A 7,228-nucleotide genomic window follows, 5' to 3' on the forward strand; every position below is an offset into this window, starting at 1 on the left:
AATAGAGAGAGAGAGAGTCTACAAGAGAGAGGGGGTCGCCTTGGACTAGATGGATTTTTCAGATCCTCTGGAGAACCCTTCAGTTGTAAATAACCTGATTCATATTATCAACCAGGGCCCAGTTTCCCGATAGCAATGAAACGTTGGCTTATGTGGGTTTTAACGATTCATCTTTCCTACAACGGCTAGACGCGCTTTTCCCAAAACCCCACGTTTTGGAGCTGCTCTCAGATCAGCTTTCTCAATTCAAATCTTACCAAGACATTACAATTTTCCCACAATACTGGCGACAGATCAGCTCCTAGAAAGATATGATCCCACTATGACTGATAATATTGAGGCGGCTTGTTCTAGTGCTCACCCTATAACAATGTGGCTTGTTCTAGTGCTCACCCTATAACAATGTGGCTTGTTCTAGTGCTCACCCTATAACAATGCACTAACTTGGCACATCATTGTCCCCACTTTGTCACGCATGAAATACAATCAGGCCAAAATCACAGACTGTAGCTTACACTTAGCAAAATATAACTTAATTGAAAGAACATGAAATATATGTTTGATACTAATGAATTATATAGGATTGTAAGCATATATATTTTATTATTTTTATTTCAGTCATCTCTATTTCCATTTGAAGCATATTTGTATAATTTGTTTGCTTGAAACAATTGCAAAGACATTGGCAAATGTTGTATTTGTAGTCAACTTCATTGTGAGGTCACAATCAGACAGATACACATCTTGATTCTATGTTTACTTATTGATCTACAGGTGGTCTGAGGCAGTCTGTAAATAACGTGTTTTGGAACAGGGTTGGAGAGCCCTCTATCAGATAAATCAATTTCATCTAAACTAGATGCCCTCAATCTCACACAAATGATCAAGGAACCTACCAGGTACAACCCCAAATACGTAAACATGGGCAACCTAATTGACATTATCCTGACCAACTTGCCCTCCAATCCAAGACTAACAGAGATATTATACCATCCAAGACTAACAGAGATATTATACCATCCAAGACTAACATAAATATTATACAGTCCAAGACTAACAGAGATATTATACCATCCAAGACTAACAGAGATATTATACCGTCCAAGACTAACATAGATATTATACCGTCCAAGACTAACAGAGATATTATACCGTCTAAGACTAACAGAGATATTATACCATCCAATACTAACAGAGATATTATACCATCCAAGACTAACATAAATATTATACAGTACAAGACTAACAGAGATATTATACCATCCACGACTAACAGAGATATTATACCATCCAAGACTAACAGAGATATTATACCGTCCAAGACTAACAGAGATATTATACCATCCAAGACTAACAGAGATATTATACATTCCAAGACTAACAGAGGTATTATACCGTCCAAGACTAACAGAGACATTATACCATCTAAGACTAACAGAGATATTATACCGTCCAAGACAAACAGAGATATTATACCATACAAGACTAACATAGATTTTATACCATCCAAGACTAACAGAGATATTATACCATCCAAGACTAACGGAGATATTATACCATCCAAGACTAACAGAGATATTATACCGTCCAAGACTAACAGAGATATTATACCGTCTAAGACTAACAGAGATATTATACCGTCCAAGACTAACAGAGATATTATACCGTCCAAGACTAACAGAGATATTATACCGTCCAAGACTATCAGAGATATTATACCGTCCAAGACTAACAGAGATATTATACCGTCTAAGACTAACAGAGATATTATACCATCCAAGACTAACAGAGATATTATACCATCCAAGAATAACATAAATATTATACAGTCCAAGACTAACAGAGATATTATACCGTCCAAGACTAACAGAGATATTATACCATCCAAGACTAACAGAGATATTATACCATCCAAGACTAACAGAGATATTATACAGTCCAAGACTAACAGAGATATTTTACCATCTAAGACTAACAGAGATATTATACCGTCCAAGACTAACAGAGATATTATACCATCCAAGACTAACAGAGATATTATACCATCCAAGACTAACAGAGATATTATACAGTCCAAGACTAACAGAGATATTATACCATCTAAGACTAACAGAGATATTATACCATCCAAGACTAACAGAGATATTATACCGTCCAAGACTAACAGAGATATTATACCGTCCAAGACTAACAGATATATTATACCATCCAAGACTAACAGAGATATTATACCATCCAAGACTAACAGAGATATTATACCATCTAAGACTAACAGAGATATTATACCGTCCAAGACTAACAGAGATATTATACCGTCCAAGACTAACAGAGATATTATACCGTCCAAGATTAACAGAAATATCATATCATCCAAGACTAACAGAGATATTATATCGTATGCATCCAAGACAAAATCTGAAATCTTATCAGAAAAACGTTGTGTCGTTTTCAAAGAGTTCTATTTCCTTATAACTGGTCAAACTGATGTCAGTTGGAAAATGTTGCACAGAAAATCTTTTTTTTTTAGTTGCGTTATTATCGTTAGGTCCCTAAACGTCTTTACAAACATTTATAAAAATCTGTTTTTCACTTTGTCATTATGGGGTGTTGTGTCTAGATTGATGAGGGGGGAAAAAACAATTTAATCCATTTTAGAAATAAGGCTGTAATGTAACAAAATGTGGAAAAAGTCAAGAGGTCTGAATACTTTCTGAATGCTCTGTATGTTGTCTCTCTCGTCTTGCTACAGTTCATTTCCTTTAAATATACACAGAGGGTTCTACCTGGAACCAAAAAGGGACAAAGAGCCCTTTTGGAACCCTTTTTTGTAAGCGTGTAGTTGATGTCGGTAGCTCCATCTTTGAGCCGAGGATGTCTTGTGTGTATCTGTCCCGAGCTAGGACTCTCTCAGGACTCATTTGATTGCTTTCACTAAAAGCCAAGTCGAACCATATGTGTGAGTCAGAGGACAACAGAAGCACATTACACTCCTCATGTTCCTGTTCACCCTGAAGAAGGCGATGCCGAAACATTGGTGGCTTACCCAATACATTACTGGGGAGCTTGTATTTAAAGAGTGTGCAACTTTCTTTCTTTCTTCCTGTATCACAACCGGCTGTGATTGGGTGTCCCATAGAGCGGCGCACAGCGTCGTCCGGATTTGGCCGGGGTAGGCCGTCATTGTAAATAAGAATTTGTTCTTAACTGACTTGCCTAGTTAATTAAAGGTTAAATTAAAAATAAATAAATACATTTCTCTCTCTCTCTCTCTCTCTCTCTTTCTTTCTTTCTTTCTTTCTTTCTTTCTTTCTTTCTTTCTTTCTTTCTTTCTTTCTTTCTTTCTTTCTTTCTTTCTTTCTTTCTTTCTTTCTTTCTTTCTGTAGCCTACAATTTTCTATCCTTTAGTTAGCATCTCTACCACCTTCTTGGGGTGTGTGTTAGCTCATGTTTTTTTTATTAGTCTTTGCAAGATGTGTCACAGTTTTTTTGGACGAAACGCATCACAACCCTTAAGTCTGAAGATGCATTCACCGAACATCTGTTTGAATTTGATCCAATGTGAACTTTCGAGATCTGCTCTTGGCAATGAGGAGGTTTTGTTCTCTCAGATGCATCTCTTTTTGTTTTACTTAACCACTGGGGAGATAATGAGATCCAGAGACGTCAGTCTGTGTAGAGGAATGTTCTGATGCAGCTAATGCTCCCTTTACTTAACCACTGGGGAGATAATGAGATCCAGAGACGTCAGTCTGTGTAGAGGAATGTTCTGATGCAGCTAATGCTCCCTTTACTTAACCACTGGGGAGATAATGAGATCCAGAGACGTCAGTCTGTGTAGAGGAATGTTCTGATGCAGCTAATGCTCCCTTTACTTAACCACTGGGGAGATAATGAGATCCAGAGACGTCAGTCTGTGTAGAGGAATGTTCTGATGCAGCTAATGCTCCCTTTACTTAACCACTGGGGAGATAATGAGATCCAGAGACGTCAGTCTGTGTAGAGGAATGTTCTGATGCAGCTAATGCTCCCTTTACTTAACCACTGGGGAGATAATGAGATCCAGAGACGTCAGTCTGTGTAGACGAATGTTCTGATGCAGCTAATGCTCCCTTTACTTAACCACTGGGGAGATAACGAGATCCAGAGACGTCAGTCTGTGTAGACGAATGTTCTGATGCAGCTAATGCTCCCTTTACCTTCACAATGCTTGATACATATCTTATCATGTCGATTCACAACAAACGGTCAAATCATCTACACACTTTTCCAACGACAACGTAAAGGTGGACTGAGAAAAACAAACCTGACACATTGTGATGGAGATTGTTTTAGTAAGGTAACTTAGATTGACGCACCAGTGTGTCTACTGTTTCATGGGGATTAAAAGAGATCAGGAAATCATTTTATAGTTTCTCCCATATTGGTTTGCAGTTTTTTTTTTGCTCACCTCTGTTAAATGTATTCCTTTTATGTGTATCAGTATATAGTTAATAAACTAGTTATGTAGCTGTAACTGTCTAGTGTCTGTAGCTTTAACTGTTGAAGAGCTCTACCATTTTGGAAACCAACCACTTTAGGCTGCCATAAACATGTTGTTTGTTTCAAATAGTTCTAATGCTGTTTGGTGGCAGGGCTTGTTATCAGACCTTTCAGGGGGAAAAAAAACTGGAAATTAATATAAATTAATATTTTGCCTATTTTGCAAGTTCCTATGCCTTCCACTCGATGTCAACAGTCTTTAGAAATTGTTTCAGGCTTGTATTCTGAAAAATGAGGGAGTAAGAGCAGTCTGAATGAGTGGACCCTGCCGTGTCACAGAGCTTTTTCATGCGCACGACCGAGAGAGTGCCTTTCCCGTTTACCTTTTATATTGATGACGTTATTGTCCGGTTTAAATATTATAGATTATTTAGGCTTAAAAACAACCTGAGGATTGAATATAAACATTGTTTGACATGTTTCTATGAACTTTACGGATACAATTTAGATTTTTTTGTCTGCCTGTTTTGAATGCGTTTGAGCCTGTGGATTACTGAAGAAAACGCCAAACAAAACGGAGGTTTTTGGATATAAAGAGACTTTATCGAACAAAAGGAACATTTATTGAGTAAGTGAATGTCTTCTGAGTGCCACCATATGAAGATCATCAAAGGTAAGAGATTAATTGTATCTCTATTTCTGAGTTTTGTAACGCTTCTGCTTGGCTGGTTACTGTTTGTAATAATTTGTCAACTGGGCCATGTTCTCAAATAATCGCATGGTATGCTTTCGCCGTAAAACATTTTTTAAATCACCGTGGTTGGATTCACAAGAAGTTAATATTTTAACCTATGTAAAATATGTTTTGTTTTCTGAATTTTTATAATGAGTATTTCTGTAATTGAATTTGGCGCTCTGCAATCTCACTGGATGTTGGCCAGATGGGACGCTAGTGTCCCGCATACCCTAGAGAGGTTAATGGCTACGTCCCAAATTGAACACTATTCCCTATAGAATATTACTTTTGACAAGAGTCCCATGGGTCTAGGTCTAAAGTAGTGCACTGCATAGGGAATAGGGTGCTATTTGGGATGCAGACAAATTCTTCATCTAGCTGTGTGAATCCTCTCAATCTGAAGTCCATGGTTTTCTATATCCCACAGAGCTATATTAGGAACAAATAGTGCTGTCCTCTTGCAGACTGGGGAAGTGTGTGTGTGTGTGCATGTGTGTGTGTGTGTGTGTGTGTGTACACACCAGTGTAATGAGGAGATGATGCCCAGTCTAAGTTTGAATACGGCTCTCCTGTGTTAGCCTGCTGAGCTAAAACCTCTCCTGTGCTAGCCTGCTGAGCTAAAGCCTCTCCTGTGTTAGCCTGCTGAGCTAAATCCTCTCCTGTGTTAGCCTGCTGAGCTAAAGCCTGTCCTGTGTTAGCCTGCTGAGCTAAAGCCTCTCCTGTGTTAGCCTGCTGAGCTAAGGCCTAGGCCAGGTCTCAGTCAAGGTTACTCATCATGCCAGCATGGTTCACCTGCCAGCGAAGACCAGCTCTGCCTCTCTCTGCCCGTCTCTCCTCAGTACCTGAAAGAGGTAATACTACCATTAGCCTCTTCTCAAGAGCCTAACAATTACACCTCTAATTTGATTGGATTAGCAATTAGTACTCAGTGTGGGTGAGAGGCTGACACACACCGACTGGAATGTATAGACAGACAGGTGCAGACAGACACTTATTGGGCTGTAGAGACAGACAGGTGCAGACAGACAGGTGCAGTCAGACACTGACTGGGCTGTACAGACAGACAGGTGCAGACAGACCCTGACTGGGCTGTACAGACAGACAGGTGCAGACAGACACTTACTGGGCTGTACAGACAGACAGGTGCAGACAGACACTGACTGGGCTGTACAGACAGACAAGTGCAGACAGACACTTACTGGGCTGTACAGACAGACAGGTGCAGACAGACACTGACTGGGCTGTACAGACAGACAGATGCAGACAGACAGGTGCAGACAGACACTTACTAGGCTGTACAGACAGACAGGTGCAGACAGACACTGACTGGGCTATACAGACAGAAAGATGCAGACAGACAGGTGCAGACAGACACTTACTAGGCTGTACAGACAGACAGGTGCAGACAGACACTTACTGGGCTGTACCGGCAGACAGGTGCAGACAGACAGGTGCAGACAGACACTGACTGGGCTGTACAGACAGACAGGTGCAGACAGACACTTATTGGGCTGTAGAGACAGACAGGTGCAGACAGACAGGTGCAGTCAGACACTGACTGGGCTGTACAGACAGACAGGTGCAGACAGACCCTGACTGGGCTGTACAGACAGACAGGTGCAGACAGACACTTACTGGGCTGTACAGACAGACAGGTGCAGACAGACACTGACTGGGCTGTACAGACAGACAGATGCAGACAGACAGGTGCAGACAGACACTTACTAGGCTGTACAGACAGACAGGTGCAGACAGACACTGACTGGGCTATACAGACAGAAAGATGCAGACAGACAGGTGCAGACAGACACTTACTAGGCTGTACAGACAGACAGGTGCAGACAGACACTTACTGGGCTGTACCGGCAGACAGGTGCAGACAGACAGGTGCAGACAGACACTGACTGGGCTGTACAGACAGACAGGTGCAGACAGACACTTACTAGGCTGTACAGACAGACAGGTGCAGACAAACTGGTGCAGACAGACACTGACTGGGATGTACAGACAGAC

The sequence above is a fragment of the Oncorhynchus clarkii genome, chromosome 32 (genome assembly GCF_045791955.1).
Source record: "Oncorhynchus clarkii lewisi isolate Uvic-CL-2024 chromosome 32, UVic_Ocla_1.0, whole genome shotgun sequence".
Lineage (NCBI taxonomy): Eukaryota > Metazoa > Chordata > Actinopteri > Salmoniformes > Salmonidae > Oncorhynchus > Oncorhynchus clarkii.